General features: G+C 42.7%; 1 protein-coding gene across 1 annotated transcript in view; it reads right to left on the minus strand.

Moving 5' to 3' along the window:
* PAK5 (p21 (RAC1) activated kinase 5) overlaps positions 1-18,996 on the minus strand; it is a 299,053-nt gene extending 280,057 nt beyond the window's left edge. Inside the window, exon 1 of the mRNA XM_063152843.1 lies at positions 18,640-18,996. The gene's annotated coding sequence lies outside the window, so the exon portion shown is untranslated. The remainder of the gene's footprint in view (positions 1-18,639) is intronic.
* Positions 18,997-24,363: the final 5,367 nt, after the last annotated feature.

Consider the following 24,363-nt stretch of genomic DNA (forward strand, 5'->3'; position numbering starts at 1 on the left):
TTTAAAGGCTTTGGAAAGGGAAAAGATGAGTACTTGGTAATAAGGAAAATTATGTGTGTTAGAAACAGCTTAAGGATCTGCACGGCTGCTGTGTGCGCCTGTGGGCGTAGGTGTGTAGGATGTGACTGCTGTCTGTTGAGCCATTTTGTTTGGAAGTTAGTGGAACCCAGAGTATTTTTAAATCTGCAAACAGCTACAAGAAAATGCAGACAGAGGGGAGAAACCCTGCTGAGAAGTTAGGGCGTTGGGCTGGTTGGATGGGGTCGGGGGCAGGTCCCATATAATTTACTTTGCCAGTGTTGGATCCCTCTGTAACAGTATTAAGAGAGATTATGTTTGTGTTCTAAAATACCAAACAGTTTTGAATGTTATTTCACAAATACAAAATACCCTCTCCCCCTTTGAAAAAAGAAAACATCAAAAAAAACCCAAAAAAATCAAACCAAACCCCACAAGATGGTGGTGAGGGAATTCAAAATAAACCTTTATGTGGGACCATGCTGTTTCCCACACAGTTGGGATCTATTCCAAGTTCACTGCTGCCCATGCTAATTCTGCTCATAATGGGTAACCAATTTGGTCAAGCAGTGGGTAGCAGATGGAGGGGGCTGCTTCTCCTGGTGTGCTTCCCAGCTCCTGGCTGACTGGGAGAAGGGGTGGCTGTGGGACCAGGGCTCCCTCCCTGCCTTGCCAAAGCAGTGCTGTGGGCAGTGGCCCATGGCTGGCTCCCGGCCTTGCACTGCCTTTGCTCCATGCTTCCCAACCACAGCTCCCTCCCCACCGCTCCTGCTCCAGTGCTCCCCACACCTCTGTTCTTCTCCTTGGCTTCTCTTGGCTCTGCCCAGCCCCTCCTGCTCCGCCAGCTCCCACCCAGCTGCTTGTTCCCTTCCTGTTCTTCTGGTGCTGAATCCACCTGCTGAATCCACTGCTGTCCCTCATTCCACTCGCCTCTCATCCCTCTGCTTTCATGTTTTTTACCCCCGGGCTTTCAGGCTCTCTCCTCCATGATCTCAGCAGGAGAAGCTCCAGAGAAACAAACAGCCCCTGGCTTTTCACTCCACAGCTGAACACCACGCCAGTGTCACACTGGAGGACACCTGCGAGGCAGCCTTGGCTCAGCCCTGACAGTCCCAGAAGCCAGAAAATGAGTGCTGCCAGGGGAACTTTTTAGCTAGTCTGTCCAAAAATGTCTAAAAAGTTTCCACAGGCTGGTGTAAACAAAGATGTTTGGATATCTGAAGACAGACAGGCAAGCACTGGGAAGATATTTCACAGAAGGGCAAGAAATGAGAGCCCCTTCAGCTGCTAAATTTCACATCTCTGGTCCCCAGCACAAGTACTGAGTGCTTCTCTTTGAGACAGCTACAGAATCTTTCCTAACAGAGGCAACACAGTTCACTTTCCCTTCTTCCACAAATTTCATTTGTTAAAGCTACAAAGACTACAGGTTTGGTTGATTTGTTTATTTGTTTTCTTTTGGGGTTTTTGGTTGGTTGGTTTTGGGTTTTGCCTTTTTTTTTTTTTTTTTTTTTTTTTTTTTACTTTACTGAAGCATTTAAAATCTGTTTTTTTTAAAAGCAGGTAGAGGAAGTAGATTTCCCTCACTTCCACCTAGGATAACTATCTAGTTCGGGTTTATTTCAGCTAAATCCAGAACACCTCAAGTTGATGTTAAAAAACCCCACTATATCAGAAATTATTTAGTAAACTTTGCTATAGGCAGTCCTAAATTAATTTGCTAAATGCTACCTTAAATACAGGAACTGTAAGTTCTACTTACAACACAGTAGGTCCTCTATCCAAATTCTGATCAAAATCTCATTAAAAAGGAACAAACCAGTTCATTTCCACTTTCATGAGGTGTTGATGTGCCTTCCAAAGCAAGATCACGCACAGATCTCACTGTGCTAAGGGGATCTTTGGGCATCAAAATCAACTGGACACAAACTTGAGCAAAATGCTTGTAGGAAACATTACCTGTTCTAACTTGTACTGGATTTCCAGACCTACCACATCAGCAATAATAAATCCAGCTGATGAGAGGACCCCAAAAGCCTGGGTTGCTTTAGAGTCAATTTATAAACTCCATGAAAATACATGCTGATAAGTTAATTTTGAAGAAACAGAAGCTATAATTCTGACATTTAGCCAGCCTTAAGCCTTTATCTTAAGCCATATTTTCAGTGCCCACCTCACATTTCTGTATCTTGGACAAAATTAGAATATGAGGAGAAATTAATCAGGAACATAAAATTTAATGAACTGCTTCTTTTTTCAGGCAATCCCTACAGCCTTACCCTCAGAAGTCAACCCATATTCATTGACTTTCTCAGCCTTGAGGTTAAAAAGAAAGTCTATTTGCCCTCCAGCTGATGCATAATTCAGTTTTAAAGCACTAAACACCCACCAGAAGCACTGGTGAGTCAGACAGCTGGAGTAGAGGAAGGGGCTGGGGCCAGAGGGGGGTGCAGAGGAGGAGCAATCCAAGCCGAAAATGGACACAGTAAAACTCTCAGTGCAAAGCAGAGTGGCTGCTCTGGCTGTGAGGATGCAGAGGCAACACAAGGCACAGCCCTGTGACATCCTTCTGCTCTGCAGCGACCTCGTTTAAAGGCACAGGGAGCAAACAGCAGGGACTGCATAGCAGAAACCAGTAAACACGGAATCATAGAATGCTTTGGGTTGGAAGGGGCCTTAAATATCATCTAATTCCATTCCCCTGCCATGGACAGGGACACTGCCCACTAGTAGGTCACGGACAGCTACTTTAGTGAGCAAAGACTTGAGTAAGATCAGGGTCTCACTTGATACTGAGTTGGAAATCTACAGATTGCAGATTACTGTATTATGACATAACTCTCTAATTACTTCTGATTACGCTCAATAGTAAAACATAAACCAAGAAAAGCAGACTGGGGGAGGGAGAAAACTCTAGCAAAGTATCTCAGTAACCGATTCAAAATATTTGCTTCTAACTTCCTTTAAAATATTCCTGCTTAAAGAGAAACGGGAGAACTAAAAAGCCTTAATTCAACTTCAGTCAGTAGCAGTTTATTGCAGGGAAGGGCCTGACTTCTTACGCACAAGGTGCCAGCCGGATGTTCTCCCTGCCCATCAAATGCTCGGCACAGCAGTGCCCGCGTCCCAGCAGCGCCCGTGTCCCGGCAGCGCCCGTGTCCCAGGAGAGCTGTGTCCCAGCAGCGCTGTGTCCCGGCAGTGCCCGTGTCCCAGCAGCGCTGTGTCCCAGCAGCGCTGTGTCCCAGCAGTGCCCGTGTCCCAGCAGTGCCCGTGTCCCAGCAGCGCTGTGTCCCAGCAGCGCCCCCAGGCTGCTCGTGGGGCCAGCCCCCCCTGCTACAGGCACGTACAGCCCCTTGCTGCCCCAGGGGCTTCAGCCCGAGCAGGAAGGGGCAAAGGTTCAGCCTGGCCAAAGAACTGAGTGTGGGTGAGTCTGCTCATGAGTCAGTGTGCCTGCGTCAGAGGGACAAACTGGAGTGCACAGGAATATCTTTTTCAGCCATCTCTTAACCATAAAGGTTCATCTGAGTTGAGTCTGGCTGGCGAACGTGTTGACAGGGCAGAAGCCTGAGTGAACACAGTTCTTTTTTCATGGCTGCTTCGAGACTTTGCAGTGATACAAGCCATCCTACGCCAAAAAAAAATCCACCTGCTATTTATGGTCAAACACACACACACACAGAGTGTTTCTGCAGAGCTTTAGAAGTGAGAATGGCTGCTGAGAATTGAGTTCATTATTGAAGGAGTGACACATATAACACTATATCATTGCTGTGTACCACCTTTGATTTTCATCCCTTATTTTACTGTCCAAAACAAGCAAGCTTGTTGTTAGTCATCTGGAGTTCCAGTCTGATAAAACAGTAAGGAAAACCTGAGAAATGATGGGTGGGATTTCAGCCACTGTAAAATATTTGAAGTGCACTCTGCCTCTTGCTGTCTCTGTAAAGCACTTCCTGGAAATGCTCAGTTCTGTACGTCTTGCCTAAGAGAAACTCCTGAAGCTGTGAATACCATGAGGAGTAGGAAGCACCTGAACACAACTAAAAAATTATTTCCATAGGTACTTTGAAATACAGAAAATCTTTTTCATGTACACAAAGTGTAAGATGATGGTGATGATAAGAGAGATTTAATGGATTGTGTGAAATTGTGACAGAGGGCTAAACAGAATATTTGTTCTCTGCTTCCCAAGTCTTCTCACAGGGACTGTGCTGGGCAAGTATTCAAAACTGACCCAGCACAGCAAACCAGCTGCTGTGCAACAAACAGGCAGTTTCAATATTAAATCTGAAATTCCAGTTTTGAAGTAGAAATTGGATTACTCAGTCCAGTAACTAGGAGACATTACTTCAGTCAATGCAGTGTCCAGGTAAGAGCAAAATTAATCTGAAAAGCAAAGAAGGTGAAGGTCCACACAAAGAAAAATTCTGAATGACTGTCACTGTCCTGGGAAAACTCTCTAGGATTAGGAATCTACGTAGAGTGTTGTATAACACTGTGATACAATCAGCTTTTTATGAAGTTGTGATTCCCAAAGCACACAAAGGCAGCGCATCATGCAGGTTACAAGAATTAAATATGGTGGACATGTACAAGAGGTTGAGGGATACGCAAGGACAGTCTTGCTGCCAGTGAGTTACACAAACTTGAGAAGGGTAATGATTGAGGCAAGGCAAAAATAAAAGGCAGAAGGCCAGGTGAGGAAGGGACAGCTCTCTAACCCAAGCCCTGTCCATCTGTTCACTGAGATGTTTCTGGCAGAACTTCAGCCTGAATTGAATACTGAAGTGACAGCACAAGAACTCCAAATCTCTTGGGTTTGGTACAGCCTTTGAGTTTGGCCCATCTCTTACAGAATATCTTTGGTATCCTCATAGATATTTCTATCCCCCTGCCATGGGTGGTACTTTCCATAAAGTCTCTTTCTACTTACTTGAATGACCAGCAACATTAAATCTGTTTTTACATTAAAGGAATTAATTCCTTCAAGCTATTTTTCTTCTGGAAGGAAGTATTTCCCCATGAAGAATTTTCATTGTTCTATTAAAACAAACAAAACCCAAACCCAATAGTTTATTTAGACAAGCCTGAAACAAAGTCAAGTAATTTCAAAACTTGAAAGTATCAGCCCTGGTTCTCATTCTTTTGTCTGAGCTGAATTTCAGTGTTGACAGGGGATTTAACGCTGTGTTGGTGCAGTCATAAGTAATAGGAAGTACTGTGGGATAAAAAAACAACTTATCCTCAGGAAGAAAAGGGGGGAAACAGTGTGGGAATGCAGTGATGGTGAAGGAATGGGGAATAAAAGCAAGCAACCAACTGAGCAAAAACTCACCAATATCAATCAAACTCCTTTCAAAACCAGGAGCCCAACAAATCCCCAAATCCAGTATATGCATCAAAAAGGCCTGCACAGCAACTTCTATGCAACAAAAAAGCAGTGTTTCTGGATCAAATACTATTGTGGAGCTTTTGCCCCTGTAAATTCTATCTCAGTTTCTAGGTGAATTATTTTTTTTAAAATTCAAATCTTGGAATTTTGGGCAGAAAAAATATTTTTTTCTTCACAGCATCCCTCCATTTTTTTTTAATAATCTCCATCTCCTTCAAGAAACAGGCAACACCTGCAAAGGCACATACTGCAGAATCTGATTTGCACAGCTGAGAGTAACTTTGGTAAAGAGGTTGTTTTTCAGCTCAGAGTAAAGAAAATATGCTGTCAAGACAAACTACAGCTGTTTAAATCATTCCTCTGTGAAGTGATGGTTTCCCGCAGGGAGAAGTCCCAAAAGTGTATTTGTACATCTGCAAATGCCTCCACTGCTCCTTTGCCCAGCACAGCGTGGAGAGAGCCGAGGAGATGAAGTCATGATTCCACAGCTTGTGGCTTGGGTTGTTTGTTGTTGCTGCTCTTTGAACAAATGCTTCAGAAGAGGGAAAAATATTCCTCCCTGTCTCAAGCGTCCCCAGTAAAATCGGTGTATTTTAAGTGGCAGAAAGTGTTTGAATGCTGCCCAGACTCTCTGGCTGCCAGTGTGCTCCTGATGTTGAGCCCCATGTGCTGCAGTACATCGCAACCAGATGGACGTAAGGGTAACTAACAGCAACACTGAGAAATCACTGAGGCATATTCCATCTAGTTTTGCTCCATGGAGCTTTGGTGCCTGGACAAGGAACACCTTCTGGAGATCTGTATGGCTCTGGGCCAAATCCTATTCCAAAATGCCCTAAATGGACCTGGAGCTGCTCCTGACAGCAGAGAGTGTAGGGCAGGGATTTCTTCTGCACATCCTTATCCATGGCATGGCATGGCATGGCTTTAAGCCAGGCTGTGTTCCCTTGACTCTGGAGACATGAGATCACAGATTGGTTTGGGTTGGAAGAGGCCTGAAAATCATCTCATTCCAACTTCTCTGCCATGTGCAGGGACACCTTCCAAGGTGCTGAGAGCCCCATGCAGCCTTCAATACTTCCAGGGACAGGGCATCCACAGCCTCACAGGGCAAAATGTTCCAGTGCCTCACTGCCCTCACAGCACTGCCATCTCCATCAGAGCAGGCTCAAGACAAAGTTGAGACCTAAAACATCTGAAAATCTGTACTTGCCAAAATAGAAAAATTAGAAGTATTTTTTTTCCTTTTTTTTTTTTTTTTTTGTCAGGCAGGGCCAGGATGTAATCTATATCAGGAAAGTAGGGACAGGAAGAAAAGAAAAATTCAGTCAGGAATAAGGCCTTGGGCAAATTAGGAGAGAAAACACATTCAAGTCTGTAATTTTCAAGGAAGAGGTGCTAAGACCTGTCTGTAACAGTGAAAGAAGAGTCTCTGAAGCTGCAGCTGGAAATTCAACAGTTACTGCTGGAGTACAGCTGAGCCCTGAGCTTCAGGAGCAGGTGTTCAGGTGTGCATTGCCTCTCAGGAGAGCACCAGGAGGCATCTCCTGACAGCACAGGTATGAAGAAACCTCAAAAAGCAAACAAAAATCCCCCCACCCTTAAACTATGCATTTCCAATTTGCAGGAGTGACTGCAATCAGGAAACAAGCAGGAGCTCTGGCTAGGCCTTGGATTTAGCTGTGCAGCGACACAGGGACGCAGCAGGCACCTCAGCCTGCACTCCCCCAGACACGGGCTCGCCAGAATTTGTCCTAGAAGGCACCGATGCAGAGCAGGGGCTCTGCCTGTCTTGGCACATCAGCTCCTGGCTGTCAGTGCTGGCTCTCCAAGCACCTCATCTCCTGGAGCTGCTGCAGCCTGCCCTGACAGAGGGACCGGGAGCATGCCCAGGGCTCCCAGCAGACACCAGGGAGGGATGGGCTCTGGTGGCTCTGCACTCCCCAGCCTGACCTCCTGAGAGCTCCAGGCTGTGTCCTGCACACCCAGAGCTGTCCAGGGCTGAGCTGCAAAGGCTGAAGAAACACTTGGTAATGCAGCTCTTCAGGAAAGTGCTGGATTAGCCTGGATTAGCAGTGGGCATTGTGGCTGCACATAATGAATTATGTAAAATGGGCCTGTCAGTGTACAGCAGATGTACGGCCACATGACTTCAGCTGCAGGCACAGCCAGGAATAAAACAGAGTGGATTCAGTTTGGGAAGGATAAAAAACTGGGGATTTTATATATTTCCTAATGTGCATTGTGTCCTACTGCTTTTGCAGTGGTATTTAAAATAACATAACACAGTGATTACAGCATGGGAAGCAAGACTGGGTTCCCCACTTACAATTAGGGGAACCCATTTTTCCTCTGCCTCTCCATTCACAGTCACACAACTCAGGAAACACCATAGGAGCCTCCAGGAACAGCAATCAGCTATGGCCACTCCTGAAGAGATACTGAAGATACAGTCTAATCATCTTCCATTTAAACAAAATTGCTTTCACCTAATAGGATTAGCCTCTGTATTTTGATAACATGCTTCCCTTCAGAGTTCAGTTTTCTATCAACTTAAATGAACCCAGCTGCCAATTAAACAACTAGCGCAGAGACAGTCACAAGCCAGCAAGGATAAATATGGGAAAATTAACCACGGGGAAGAAGGAAAGGTAGGACATCTAACATTTTCAAAACAAATATAAATGAGATTAATTTAGATTGAAATGTGGTCAACATCCCCTTTAGATAATACACATGAAAATGCTAATTTTGAAAAAGATGACCCACAGCCCAGTGATATCGGACACTTCTTTCCACAGGCAAATTTCTCACGAGCAAGTGCTATTGATGTAAAAATACACAATATAATAATTTGTCTGCAGTGACTTGGTAAAATGGCAAACACAGATGGATACTCTGTGCAGACAGGTAAAACCTTGTGATTTGAGCATTCAGAGAAGACCTTTTTCCTTCTACTGCCAGTTTTGCTAGATGGACGGGTCACAGGGACCTCCCCAGTTGCTGACCACTACCAAGATGTTAATTCCTGAGCAATCCCATAAATGATCCTGCCAAAGCACAGCTACCAGTTCTTGTAAAGCTTTACACTTTAGGCCTGCCCGTGCCTAGGTCTAGGCTAGGGCACAGAACTGATCATATGTTAACGGACTGTCAGAGGAAAGCAGACACACACCCACCTCCATCCCCCTCTTCTGTGAGGCTCCTGCACTATCCAGTGACAGGGGAAGTGGAACTTGCTGTGTGTTTGCCACACACAAGTGGCAGGGCTTTAGGGGAACGTACTGAAACAGTTTTAGCCTTTCTGGAGAGATTCCTCCCTGTGAAAGGATGTGCAACCTCCGCTACAAAATTCACTTACTGATCACACCAGAATTCAACTTTTACCTGCCCTTTCAGCACTTACATTCAGTCACTAGAAGAGTACAGGGACTCCACTGCCAGCCATGTGCACACATTCTATTATTTGGGATTATACAATTTACTGCTACTGCACATCTTCTGGATAAGATCAGTTTGTGAAGGGAAAACAGCCCAAAAAACCTGAGGCTGTTCAGAAGAAATAGAATTTAAACAAATGTTTTCTTTGCTCCATTGCACTTCGTGTTAATAGAGATATCCAAGAGAAGCTCTGGAGATTTCATCCCAGTCCAGCTGATGGTTTAGACATGATCACACAAGCTTTGCAGTGAGTTTATACCCACTACTTTGCACCATGCTATGTTAGAAGTGTAATGTGGCAGTAATGAACTAATGCTCGAACAAGCATGGAAAAGAATGCCAGCATCAACACAGCAGCTGCTTAACAGCCTCCTGGTTAACAGCAGTAATACAATAATACTATATTGCTACCACACATCTTTGACAATTTCGACACTAGCGCTGCAAAAAAAGAAAAAAAAAATCCAAAGGAAAATGTTCAGCAGTCTGAGCAAGAAAAAGACTTCATAGCTGCCTGTATCAATAAATTGTGACAACAAAGATTTTCTGCTCCTTCTAAACCACAGGTTTTGGATTTGGTTTTTGCTTTTCAAATAGACAGCTTTCAGAAAAATGTATTTTATATTTTCAAAGAACCCAGCATCTCCTATATGAGCATGGAAGAGGAAATAGTATTATGAATGCTGCTTAGTTTAGAACCTAGATATTTGTCTGCAAAAAATAATAGTACTTTGATTGAGAAAAGATTTATGAACAAGCAAATCAAATGGCACGGAAGCTGCCTGGAAATGTGCGCTGCAGCATTTTCTATTGCAGAATTCAGAGTTGCCTATGAGCTCTGCATATTTGGGTGATTTTCATTGAAATTCAGTGCACTATGTTGCAGGCAGGGAAGTATGCCAAAGATTTTATTTTTAAGATGCAGCAGCTACATGACCCATTTTTGCCTTCAACAGCTAGCAACTTCTCCCTCAAAAGAAAAAGGAGACATAAAACCCAATGCAGATTTGAGTACCTGTGTTTTGCTCTCTCCCACAGAGATGATGTGGAAAATCCGCAAGGATTAACAGTGGATAGCTACTGAGATCTGGCTCTTTTCCTTCCTCGTTCTGTTTTTAACCTCCTCATGTGCAGAAGAAAACGTGAAAGACTGCGTGTCTGTTATTGCTGAGGCCCTAAGCCAACCAGAGACCTTGTCTGACAGCATCAGGGTAACAATGGCACGTGCCATCCCCTCCAGAGCAGCAGGGCCCTCAGCCACCCCCCTACACAATCCAGTTCCTGCTCTGGCTGCGAGTCAGTCAGCTGTCCCCTCACTGCAGACATGGCAGAGGTCTCAGGAGCCTGGTTCTTATTTATGTAACACCACAGTGGAGGAGAGCAGCCTGTTCCTCGGGCTTCCTATGGCTCACACTTCCAGGAAGAACTGGACGCACTGCCCACGGGGAGAAGAAAGCAGTTTGTCCAATTCCTCAAGCTGCAATGGACATGGCAAGGTTGGAAAGTGTGAAGTGGAAAAAAGTAAAAAATAATTGAAATCCCCAGAGCAGCTGGAGCACAAATAGACACAGCAGTGCTGGGTCTCACTTCACACGTCAGGGGGGAAAGAAGATGTGCTTCTTATGCCTCATTAGGACAAAACTCATTGTGATTTCTCCACTTGAGTCCCCCAGCACACATGAGTCTAACAGCTTTAAAACCAATCATAGTCATGCCAGACCTTTAATGCCACTCCAGTGCACCCACTTCATAACAGGGTAGACCAAAACACTGGTTTTATAGTTACAGTTTTTTGCCTGCTTGGAAACTGTCAGATTCATAATTTCAAGCTTCTCTGCATTGCAATCAGTGCACTTGTTTGTTTTTTTTTTTTTCTTTTTAAACTGAAAACTGGGACTCCATGTGTTTGTAACTGCAGGAAGAAGCCAAGCTCATGGAATTTTTTTGCAGGAGTATAGGTATGCCTATTTCTATTGCTTCAAAACAGAAATCTTAAATTCTGTGTATCTGCCAAGTTAAATCATTACACCTGCTTAATTAACACTGCAGTAGATGAGTACTCCAGACTTTCTAGGCAAAAAGAATGGAAACTTGCACCGTGGTTTATAAGGAATACACTAGAAAGATATACAATAAAACTGCCATCAAAAGATGCAACTCTGTGGCTCTTTATGTACACTCTAATAACCAAGAGGACACTCAAGATCAGGAAATAGGCATGAATATATGTGTATTTTAGCAACTAAGTTAGAGATTATCTGAAAAACAGGAATTTGGGACAGGTTTCTTGCTGTGCAATGCCTGCATTTAGTCTGTTGCACATACAATATCCTTTCTATAATTCTATTAGCTGCACAAGCACACAAGTAAAGGAAGACCTTACTTATGATCCAAATGTGTCAAAAACATCACATTTTTGAGCACATTAACAAATTTGATTCTCTGCTGTAGACATGATTTGTACTCAACCAAAGATTAACATTTCCTGACCACTGCTACCACTGCTTCTCTTGACTAGAGCTCCATGCAAAAAAAAACCCAAAACAAACCACAAACAACATTTATGTACATTTTTATACAAGCACATATATTAAAGGAAAATAAAACAAACAATTAGGAAGGTCAGTGCAGTGGACAACTTCCCAGAACACATTTGTCTGATGTCGTGAAGACTGACAGGACAAGATGAAACACAGGTAAAGTAAAGCAGTCCAACTGAAAAGGAGGCACCTCTCCTAACTGAGAAGAAAGAATCAAAATTAATTCACTTGTTACTTCTTTGAGGTTGACTTTCATTTTTTTATATTTTACCAGAGTACCGCAGCTATGATTTTTTGTTGTGGTTTGATTCCAAAATGGAATTTTCTTAAAGAATAGAGAAGTATCTCAGCCAAAGTCACAGATTTTCCAGTTTCCAGACACAGATCTCAGAGACTCAGGGTTCATCTTTTGTCCCAACTCTCAGTCCAATGTTCAGCAGCCTTCTGGTGGTTCACGCTCTACAATCACAGCCAAAGAGGGTCCTGTACTGCCTCAGATGTTGCTGTGCATTAAACAAAGCTGCCTGCACACTTCTGCCCTTTTAATCCAATTTCTCCAGGACCTTTCTGCTGTGTTTGCCACTACAATGGTTCAGAGGCCTTCCTAGGAACAACAATGTACAACAGAATAGTCAAGCTACTACTGGGATGAAGAGAATCAGATCTCCAGAGAGCTCTAAGAATGTGGTCAGGCTTTCTGTACTTCTGGATGTGTCTTTCACGAGGTCAGAGCAATGTAAGGAGAGAAAAAAAGGAAGGCACTGATTTGGGTTCAAAAAGGGAACTATCAAAGTCCCAAAATACAGACAAAAAACACCTCAGTTATTTTAGAGAAGAAATGTCGGCATTTTAAAATGTCTAAATTCAGAAGATCACTGACAAGGAGCATTTTTGAAAATTTTACTTCAAAAGGTTGGATTAATCTGGATAGGAAGCAAAGGCAACATTGGCAACCACTTGAAGAAATAAAAGACTGAAGAATGCTCAACACTCATTTCTCCAGCAAATCACTGGGCCAGAAATCCTGGTAATTTGTTCTGTGATTGCCCATATGTTTTTGTATTCCTGAGGATGCAAGCCAAGGAATTTTGTGTCTCTGTGCACAGCAGTCTGAACAGAGAATTTCCCCTGCATCAATATCATATCTGTATTAAAATACTTAATACTTTAAGATAGAATAATGCAACAAAAGTCAATAGCAGAAGTTATTTTGGTATCCAGCAAACAAACCCATCCTTGTTTTGGCTGGCTAAGCCTGGAAATCTCTTGATCAACTCATTGAAACCAAGCACATTACGGAGTCCTGTGAAAGGTAAAACCAATTCTGTGTCCTGCAATATCTGATATTCCTTCTAGCTCCATACAGTTCTGTTCTCCACAAGTTTCTTACCTGAATTTTAAACAGAATTATACCAAAACTTTTCATTACCTTCAAATACACCTATAGAATATATTCCTTAAAAATTCTTGTAACTGCTATATAGTAATTTTAGGCAGCCACTTAATGCTCTTTCTTATTAAGCAACCTTTAATTTAATGAGCCCACTCAAACTGTCTAAACACTCAAATTACAGAGCACCAGATCTTTTCCTCAAAACCCCTGCAGTAATCCTACTTTCTTCATATCCTTGGGTGATGGAGTAGTGCTCTACTGTATTTTAACCAGGCCCACAGGCTGAAGAGGCAGATATCACAATGCACTAGTCTCAAATGAATCCAATCAAGTTCCTGCAGTGAAGTGGTTTAGTTAATGATTACTTTAATCTTATCTATATTTTCTTTCATGTTAAACATTCATTTGCTCTGTGCTACTAAAACAGCAGCAACAAAAAGGACTTTGCTACTTTGTTTTACTTTATGTTCTTCTCTGTGCAAAACTCCAATGTTTTTATAACAAGAACACTTCAGCAACAAAATATATATTTCCCCAGAATTTTTTCTTTTACCAAGCAGTTTATTGACTATAGCATTGAATTCTGAGAGCATATTGAATAGTTGACTTTTGTCAATTCTGCCCTCAAGATTCCCACATTCAATTAACAAAGCTGATGGAACAAACTATCCAGGAAAAATATAAAGACACTTTTCTTCTTTTTCCAATGAAGTTCTGCTGACACAATACACTGATACAGAAAACACCAAAGACACTTAAGCACAGGATCAGCTACAGTGATAAGACACCCCATCGCCACTGGCAGAGGAGAAGTGCACACAGAGAAAACATGCAAGAAACTGGGGAGTCACAGCGCTTATTTTTTACCAGAGGGAACAATGTGTTTCTGGCTCTGTTAGGCACAAGGGAACTGAGAAAAACCAGCAGAGACAGCTTGTCAGGCAGCAGAGAGGCTGGAGCACACAGGAAGCTCAGCAAGGACAAAAGAGCCAGCACCTTCCCTTTCATAGAAGGCTCAGGAGGAGCAGGAGCCTGTGCAGAGCTTCCCCGCTCCCCCTGCTCAGAGGGCACACCAAGGAACCAAAATCTGCCAGAAGCAAGAGCGCTGCCTGGATGTGGATTGACAACAGCACAGTGACATGTGTAGCTCTAGGCCAGGCACAGAAGCATTCCTGCAGCTGAGTCACAGCACCAGGGAGCTGTGAGTGGGTGTGAAGCAGTTAGAAAACCACAAGCCTACCATGGGATGACTGTCAGAGATGACTGGTGGTTTTTGCTTTGAACCAGGCTGTGAGGAGTGCAGATATCTGAATGCTGCTGTTTCTTTTACAAAGATAATGGCTGGAGCCTTCTGGAGATTGTGTCCCTTTGGCTGTAAAGTCACAGGCACTTTACCTGTGAAATACAGGAGGTCAAAATGACTCATTATGAGATGACTTAGAGTCCATGACCAGCTACTGCCTTTGTGATCAGCATGCAAAAATAGAAGTGTTGAAACACGGTAACAAGCACCTACTGAAGTGAGGAATTATGGAAACACACATTTTAACACAGAGAACAAATGATGGATTATATGAGGAGGGTTGCTGTCCAGACTGGAGAAGGCTCCAAGCAGACCTTACAGTGGCATTTCAGTACCTGTAGGGCAACTACAAGAGACCTGGAGAGGGACTTTTGACAAGGACATGGAGTGATAGGACAAGGAGGAATAGCTTCCAAATGACAGAGAATAGGTTTAGATTAGAGGTTAGGAAGAAATCCTTTACTGTGAGGGTGGTGAGACACTGGAACAGGCTGCCTAGAAAAAGTTGTGGATGTACCCCATCCCTGAAAACATTCCAGACCAAGTTGGAAGGGGTTCTTGAGCAACCTGATCGAGTGGGTGGCATCCCTGCCTGCCCATAGCAGGGGGCTCAGAAGCAGATGAGCTTTAAGGCCCCTCCAAACCTGATTCTATTTTCTGATTTGCTTGAGCCAGGAGTAGTCGGATGCTGCATGTTATATGCTCCAAGGCTGGATTATTGTCCTGCATATGATAGAAGCATTGAACACTCACAGAATGGTTTGGGTTGGAAGGGACCTCAAAGACCATCTGATTCCATGTCCCCTGCCATGGGTAGAGCCATCTTCCACTAAACCAGGATGCTCAGAGTTCCATCCAACCTGTCCTCGATACAAAACTTGGAGTGAAAGAAATAGCACCTGCCATCCGAAAGCAGTAGATTCACCTGACCTCAAGAAAAAAAGATGGAACTAATTCTGCACTGTCATTATGGAAATTGCAATTTGCATTCATACTGGACAGACCAATTAAGTGTATTTCTATCTTCTCTGCTTTTAAAATCATCAGAAATCCATGTTTTTGGGGTACATCTCAGAAAAACATCTGGATACACTGTGCATGACTTCATATATTACTTTTACCTTTTCAGGCAAAAACCCCAACAGACTAGACATTTCATAAAATGTTTTTCATCCATCAGGACTAGCTTGAGATGAGATTTGTTGAAACATATGGCATAACAGTACCTCCTAAACAGAGGTATTTATTAAAGAAAACAGTTATAAATAGAGCTCCAAATAAACAGCTATCAGTAAGACAAGCTCTCCAGCTTTACCTCCCTTTGTTTATCCAGGCTAGATCTTCCCTGAAGCACTGTGCGCCACACAGACAGCCAACAGCTGAATATTAGTGCAAAATACTACAGTGTCATTATGGTTTGCTTAAAACCAACTTTATACTGCTCTGGCTCTTCTTTTCCAAAAACGGTCCTTGGCCAAAACAAATCAGCAGAGCAAAAAAGCTCCCTGAGAACAGAATTGTCTATTCCAAAGAGGATAACTAGAAAGACAGAGGAGAGGCTGACTGGAAAATGGCTCAAAGACATCTGTTGAACAGCTGACCCACACCCACTACACAATGGACTGAAACATCTACAAATGAGCTACTGAAACCCCCAGTTCATTGCTCAGTATTGTTTTAGTGCATTAAAGGGCTGTGGGTTAAACTGTTGGAGCTCAGCAATGAAAGCACAGGGACAGGCCAGAGCACTGGGGTGCTGACCTCTTTGGTCTCACTATTCCCACCCACCAGCCAGAACTAAAATATTTAGAGAATCCAAGTTCAAGAGCCGTGTTCTGCACATTTAATATTACCAATAAGCAATACTGAAGTGTTTCACTGGTGCATTGGGATCAAGGGAGAAACACTGCTAAGGCCCAAGCTGCTCTGGAAACAGGTATGTGCAGTACCACGAGAAATGTAAAATGTACATTTGCAACCCAACTCTACCAACATTCCAAATTTTACAAGCACTTTGTGCAAATTAAACTGAAGGATTGGGACTGAGGTGCTTGCCTTGCCACAGCAGTCTGCCTGTAGTCCCAAGACAACATTGCAGCAAGGTGGAGTAATTGATGAATTAGCTTTATCATAGCAACCAAATTCTTCAATTTTTTTTTAATTTATTCTACTAAAACCAGATAGGCTTTGGAAGGATTGAACACCTGCCACTTTCTCTGTCCTTCACTTATTGCCCATCTGCAGCTGACAGAAGTGTTAAAGGATACAAATAGCAGAGGGAAGAAAAGCAGAGCAGCAAATCTTTTCTTTGATTTGCATAGTTTCTCCAGGCATAAATTCAGCAAAAAGCACAGATTTTCTCTCTAATGGTTTCCCCAGTCTAACAATTTGCAAAAGAAGCTAAGTCTAGAAGAATGGAATCTCTCATCCTCGATATCAAGGGCATCTCAAAGGTTTCAACCTTTAATGCAGCATGTACTTCAGTATTAAATTCACACACAGGTATGGGAGAGCTATGATATAAAGCTGCCAAATCCCAAACACCCAAATCAAACACACAGTCTTTAATTCATAAGGACGTGGATGTAAAGTAGAAAAATTCAGGCCCTCTGTAGGCACGATGTGAGTTTAGGACTCAAGAGACAAAAGATCAAATACCACCTCCTCCTACCTAAGGTGTGACCTACAGCATCCTAAATTAGGCTTCCTTTTCTAACCCAATGGGAAGCCACATCTCCCTACCCTTGCTCTGTTGTAGGGATTATCTAAGTGAGCCTCACTGGGCCCCTCTTCTTTTATATGCAGACAGTTCTGACTGAAGAATTTTTTTTGTTTCCTTTTGTTTAATAAAACGCAGAAATAAACATGTATTTCTTCCTCTCAAAAGGCTCAGGTTCAGCTTGTGGTCTCTTACCACTGGCACTCCCATTAAGAATGACTCAAGGCTGCTCCTGGCACAGAGCTCACTACTCCACCACAGGTCCTTTGTCCAGCCTACACCGTGCTTGGCAGTTGTATTTTTTAATCTGTGTTTTGCCTGCTTGTACCATGTAACATGGCATGCTTGTAACTCACTGCATTGGTTCATTCAGAGCAATGGGACCATCTACACATCAGGAGCATACATCACTTTAAATACTTGCTATTGCAGAATAACCCCAGTCTGGAGCACATCCACTACGAAGTAAGTGCCCTGGGTAACTTCAACTCTAAATCTCTTTTTTATTCTTAAATAATTTGTATTATGACTTACCATCTGATGCTGGGGGCTCTGAAGAGATGGCATTGAGCCTGGGTGGGCAAAACACAGACACCTAGAGAACTCAAGAACAGGACAGGCACATCTTTCTTTCCCTGCTTTCATGCAATAAATCTCTCTGGCTCTCCAGCTCAGCCCTCTGCTCTGTCCCCAACACAGATAAAAGTGACCTTCATGATCTCACACTGTTCTGACAAAAACAGAGACTGAAACTCTGCCACTGAAGCGTGACCCAGGGGCTCACACACAGTCCATATATACACTTTTGGATCTCATCTTGCCACATCAGTATTTCACCATGGCTTTTAGGTACTGCTCTTAAAACTCAAACAAAAATGCTCAGCCCTAGACATGCTCCTTCATCATCTGAAATCTCAGTTCAGCACTGTTTTGTCCTCTTCTTTTCTTCTGAGCCAGAGTTTAGTTCCTCCAAATAAAGACAAACCTAAAGACACCAACATTTATGCATTACTGAGAAATCACCCTATGAGTGCCCATTAAAACTGACAATCCAGATGCAGCCTGACCCAGAAGTCCCTAAATTGCTGATTGCCAGAAGCTAAAAGAGCTGTCCAGGAGAGTTCTTGCTGTTCTTCCCTCAGCACTTAAAAGGCCACTGTAGAGAATGAAGATAATTGTATCTCAGCTGAGAGTGTGCTTACCTTGTGTCTCATCATCACTTGGATCTTTTGAAGGCAGAGAAAATGGTCCTTTTGGTCTGTATCTTACTTAGTTCTTCCTGTATTCAAACAGTGTCAAGAAACAGACCAAATTTCCAACATGGTGATGGGAAAATGACACCTTTTCATATCCCAGAACCAAAAAGAAACAGACATTTCTAGGATCTGGCCCAAATTTTGAATATTCCATTTTTTAAAAATTGGAATAAAAATCAGATTCTTATGTTTTCTTACCTGACGAGTCACTGTAATCCCACCATTTCAAGAAAAGGAGGCAAAAAAAAGCTTAACACAAACAATCACAATAAAAACAAGCACACTATTCATTGGAAAGGACAGAATTTCATCAACTCCAGCTCCTCCAAGCTAAGCTGAGTACTCAGCACTATGACAACAACCTCCTGGCACACTGTGCAGGGCCAAAAGAAACCAGGGAGCGCTTGTGCAGTCTCTGGGAAGGCAGCAGATCCCACTCTCACCATCTGCCTGGGGCTCTCTGCAAGGCAGGTGCTTCCCAAGCAGCATCCCCAGGTTCTCCATCTGAGCTGGGCAGGCAGAGCACGGCCTGCCTCGCCCTGACAACCCCCAGAACCACGCAGACCTTCAAACTCACCAGGCCAGAACCTGCTGCTGAGGGAATCTCGTCAGCTCTGCTCATTACCAACGTGTCCCTGAGCATTCTGCCAGGAACAGGCTGAGGCACAGCATTTCTGCTCCTGGCTGCTCCATTATGGCACAAGTTTTCAGCTAAGTCACTTGTCCCTAACAGAGATAAACATCCTGTTCAGCTGGAACTTCCCTGATAGCCAGAGCACCAGGCAGGGACAGTCTTTCGTTCCTGTGACAACTAGTGAGAGCATGTCTGGCTAGGAATTTGGTTAAACTCATGATTAAACATTAATGATCACAAGCGACATGTGCAATCATTGATTAATGATCACAAGCATGTGGAACAGAGTTTGCCCATCTTTACCCAATGAAGTTCAAACTTATATATTCAATAAACTGATTTCTTGACCAGGTATTCTTCCTACTACACACACAGTTATGACCAGGGTGGCCTTGCCAAACAACTCTATGCTTTTTCTACCTGAAAACATCAATCTAATTCTCTATTCAGGGAGCCTTACTACACAATTATGATAAAATTGAGTGTTTTCTTTCCACCCTATAGAGAAATAATCTCTTGGCCTGCGGCTCCAAATCCACTCTGCTCTGTGTTTCATGGCTGTTTTTTAAGCTGTATTTGTTACAGCTATGGAATTGATTTCGTACCTTACAATTACTGCTGGCTTTGCCAGTCACTACACACAGTCACACTTAGGCTGGCAAATATTCTCTATCTGAAGCTGTAAATATAGATAAGTATTTTATTTTGAGTCCTTTAATATCACCTGCCTGGCACCCTGCAGCAATGCTAGGTATGACCAAAGCATCATGGCAAATAAATCCCCGTTTCCCAATATTGCAAGTCATCCTTGTATTGTATGTGGCATGCACATTCAAGAGACATTTCATATTAACCTGTTACAAAGATAACTATCTGCAGCACTTTTCACTACCCAAAACTTCAAGCCAAATGTCTGTCAGCAAAATGGAAACTCACCTCTGGATTTTTGCAGAGGTACATCCATTCCTTTTCCCCCTAAAATGCATTTTAATATCATAATTTTTTTTTCTTTTCTTCCTCTAATGTAAAAACAACTACCTTCCTTTCTCTGCAGGCACTAGATTCAGACAGATGTAGCTCTGGATGACTTTATGCCCACAAGACATAGTTTTAGGCAACTAGAAGTAACCTATGATACAGAAATAATCTTGTTTTCTACTCTAGTGTCTTTAGGGCCAGTAGCAGGGGAGGTTTTCGATCCCCTTCCAGTGTGCAAACCCAACCAAAACCACATTTTTATGATTGTAGATGTTCATGTTTCTTTTTGTGTTCAGGAAACCTATTCTACCACCTTGCCATGAGATTTTTGGCCTAACACATAGTACACATAAAAACTTAGCACATTTACAAAGTACACATAAAATATTATAGTACAGATAAAAACTTACATCGTACACTTTGCAACACATAGTACATATACAGTCATACAAGATGTGCCTGCTTCAATCAGCACTACTTGCAGAAACTTGAAACTTGAAATCCTACATGAATTTTGGATAAATTTAGCAATTATTATGACCAAAGTACGAACACTGAAACAAAGTGCTCCTTCAGACTGTTTGCTGTAGTTTGCTTAAAATATACTTAATTATAATACAATCTTAAAACTCTTAGATCAGTTCAGCCATGCAGCTGCACATTCCTCTCAGTTAACAGAGAGCCCCACTGCCTTAAACACACACCACGCATAGGGTGTGTATTGATGCTCACTGCCCACAGCTCTTCACAAACTGGTTCCACCCCATGCCAAAACACTCAGCTCCAAATGGAGAGAGTCCAGAAACACAGCATTTCTCTGGTATTTACCCCAGCAATCATCAGTTAATCTCAGAAATTCTGTGATGTGTTCTATCTGTTCCTCAACACATGATATTAAACCTAAGCAATAATGTCATGCAAGAGTTATTCTTGCAGTGAAGCAAATCCTTCTCTGGGAACCCAACTAAAAACTGGAGTGACATCTGCTGTTGTGCATGAAGTTTTAGAAGGATTTTTCATTTAGCAGCTATTCTGATTAAACAGACACAACAGATCTTCTTAACACCTAAAACCAGGACATGTGCACTCACAGTCCCCTCAGAATTCTCCTCTGGATTATTCAATATAGGGTTCAAGTATTCCACTTTTGTAGCATTTTGTATTATATTCTTCTACCTAGTTAATTTCAAAGGTAAGAAACAGCAAGAGCATCTTCAGCTGTCAGAGCTATTACCCAAATAACCTTGTTTCAGCTGAAAACAACTTTCAATTAGAAATGTTCCAGCTGTAGAACATTAACACATCTGACTGGCCAGACCAAACAATTTATGGAACAAAACAGAATAATTTATGGACAAATTCACAATTACAAGTAAAGCATCATGACAGGACAGTTCAAAACCTGATTCAGCAAAGATATCTGGGTCAAACACAAACCATGGAAGTCAGTGCAATGCTGATCGCAACTACAGGACACTTCAGTGATGCAAGGACAGGCAGTTTCAGGACATGCTTCCCAGGATCATGATTTTAAATATCCAAAAAGAACTCAAGTAAAAACTGAAAATCTTTCTTTTCCTCACTTCTGCTGGCAATCCCAAAGAAGAAACACATACAGCATACCAGGGTTAAGGCATGCAAAAGCAAGTGAAGAATTTCTCCTACCTTCATTAGTTAGAGAAAAAAATATTTCATTGCTTAAAAATGAAGCAATGGAAAGCAGAAAGGGAGGAAAAGGGCTGGCATCAACAGCCAGCCATGTCACACAACTACTTGCTTAGCGGGCACAGTGCTGGTGCAAAGAAAATGTAAATGTAAGGAAATTAAAACTCACTTTTTGGAGTCACCCTGCAGACTGCAGCTCACATGATGATGGAGGGGCCGTGGGTCAATCCTGTCTCTCTCCTATGCTCGTGTCCTCAGGCACTCCTGAGGAGCCCTCATGGCTGTGGGTTGGTGCTCGTACAGTGGGAGCTCCCTCATGAAGCGCTGCTGGGCCTTTCCCCTTTTCAAAGCTACTGGGAAGCGATCTCGTCTTCCCAGAAAGTGCCCAAATCCCCAAAGCTCCCCAGTCCTTCAGCACACCATGCACCCTTGCTTCTCCACAGGTGGGATCTATCTCTGAGGGGATCAGGGCAGTCTGTCACAGCTGCCCTGCATAACCGCCATCAGGAACCATTGGCTTCACACCACCCTTGGCAAAGGAGCCGGGCTTTTCTTTGTACCTTTTCTGAGGTCAGCTCTCAAGGGTGCCTGTCCCTCCTGAAGCACTCGCTGCACAGGGAAAAACCCCATTTTCCCAGCACCTTTCCCAGGACTGGGCTTTGTTGGCAGCCCTAGTGATTTCCAGGTTTCATTAAACACAGCGATTTTCCGCACCCTCCAGCAGCCATCGTGAGGGCTCTCAAAATGGTGCCCGTGAGGCCCCTCAGGAGCCCTGTGGGGAGCAGGGGGCTCCAGCAGCCGCCCCGCGCCTGTGGCAGCTCTCCTTAAACACATCTAAAAAAGGGCAAAATGCCACTTGGCAGCAAGCAATTTAGGGGAGAAGAGTGGGAAACACAGCAGGAGAGCCTTATCTGGACCCAGGAGGCTTTTCATCTCATTTTCTCCCTCTGTTGAGCTGAGGCATGAGCAAGTGGCTGGGCAGGTGTGCGGCAGGAGGAATATTAGTTACAAAGTAATAAATGAGAGTGAAATAGTTTTGTTTCTGGCTCTTAAATAAGTCATGAAGTCTTCCAAGAACTGAAGGTACCATAGTCGCTACAATTCCCTGAAAAAACCATTCAGCCATTGCCCGAGTGCACCATCCATCAGCAGGGCCTGCACAGCCCACAGCAAATGGTGACTCAGGGTCCTTCGGAGTCATTGCCACAGATTAGGGAACTCAGTTTTCCCCACACTTCACAGTTTTTTTATCAGGGATAACATATTGGTCTACCAATGTCATAAAGCCTTGAAGAGACTAAATATAATGGTTTATAAAAAGAGGGTTACCAATCAGGAATAGCTGTTGACATCGCAGTGCTGCCACACAAATGCTTAGCAGACATCATGTAATAATATTAGGAAAAAGAAAAAAAAAAAAAGGGCAGCTAATATTTAATGTGTATTTAATGTGTACTTGAAGACAGCTGATGTTGTCCAGACAAAAAATAACAAGGACACTGGTAATCAGTTTCCAGAAGGCAGACACAAACAGCTGGGGCCTTCGAGGCACATGATAAAAGCTTGAATAAAAGCTTTTCATGTGCAAGCAGATTTAAAAGCTCAAGTTTATAAAGATGTTTGCAGTAAGGTGTGAAAATAAAATGAGTTTAATGATTAGGTCAAGCAGCCCAGTCCTGGAACCTGTTCTGCACTTAATTTTACTGGTGCCTGAAATAATGACATGGTGGCTGTACTTACAAACACTGTAACTACATTTCTGCTTCTAGCATAGAGAATAAATTTGTATATGCTTTTGAGCTTATGATGTGCAAGATTAATTTAAACCAGGCAATGCATACAGACAACAAGTAAAGTTATTTCTTAACTGAGAATTTAAGATCACAGTGTTACTGGTCAAAAAGTTATTTATTAGTACTGTGCAACTTGTCCCTGCTGACAAACATAGAAATGACTTGTATTTACAATAATGGATAGAAGCTACTAATATTCTAGAACTACCCATTGTAATATGGCTTCTCAAAAAGTCTGGCTGGCAGATTGTAAGCATGCTGGAGGCAGTCCCTTTGCAATAAAGTCAGACTGTTCCTGCATCTTCAGAACAGCAGTAAACGCAGATCCAGTTAAAGTTCTTGCTACGACATTGACTCAAAGACAATAATTTTTCTGATATTCAAGAGTGTAATACTTACATGACTCAGATCTCATGGCACTGCTGAAAATGTGATAAATACCACATTTTGCTAACCAGCACAGCAAAATACGGGCACAAGTAAAACTCAAGAGTACAGGTTTTGGGTAAGGTGTGAATTGTTTTGTACAAGCTCTGCTGTGCCTGTGATATTCCAGGCACTATTTTCCTTACAAGCTTTGACAGCAATCAATACCCTTCTTACTGGGACAGATCTAACACTGTAGTGGGTGCTCAGCCTAAAAAACCCTAAACATTTGAATTAAAAAAAAAATAATAAATTAAACCAACAAAACAGTGTTATGCCACCAATATAGTAAGGTAAAGTTTACCAAAATCACAAACCTGTTTCTAGCCTGTCTTGAAGGATTAGCATCACACAAACATCCACTGAACAGCAGAGCACAGACTTTGAAGACATGATACAGTAAGGATTGCTGATATGTCTGACACAGCTGATCTCAAATTCCAAACAAATGCCAAGGGGAACAGGAATAAAACCAGAGTGGCTTCTCAGAGGCATTACAGCTGACCATATTTCATTCTGTCAACTTTGAAACACACAGGGAAACCCAACAATTTTTGCACCCAAGTTTTATTAGAAAACATTAAGTTCAAAAAAAGTTACTTTATGTTGCTGTTTGATTTGAGTCAAAATTCTTTTTACATGGATTTTAAAAACTATCCAAAGCTGTACTCCTCCTATGTTACCCCTCAAAGATGAGGCAACAAGAAACATTAAAGGTTCAAGCCTACTGTAGTACAACTGAGAACTAAACCTATACTGTCCATAAATAGCAGAGCAAGCTGCTTATTTATCCTTTTTAGTTACA

The sequence above is a fragment of the Melospiza melodia genome, chromosome 3 (assembly GCF_035770615.1).
Source record: "Melospiza melodia melodia isolate bMelMel2 chromosome 3, bMelMel2.pri, whole genome shotgun sequence".
In the NCBI taxonomy this organism is placed as follows: domain Eukaryota; kingdom Metazoa; phylum Chordata; class Aves; order Passeriformes; family Passerellidae; genus Melospiza; species Melospiza melodia.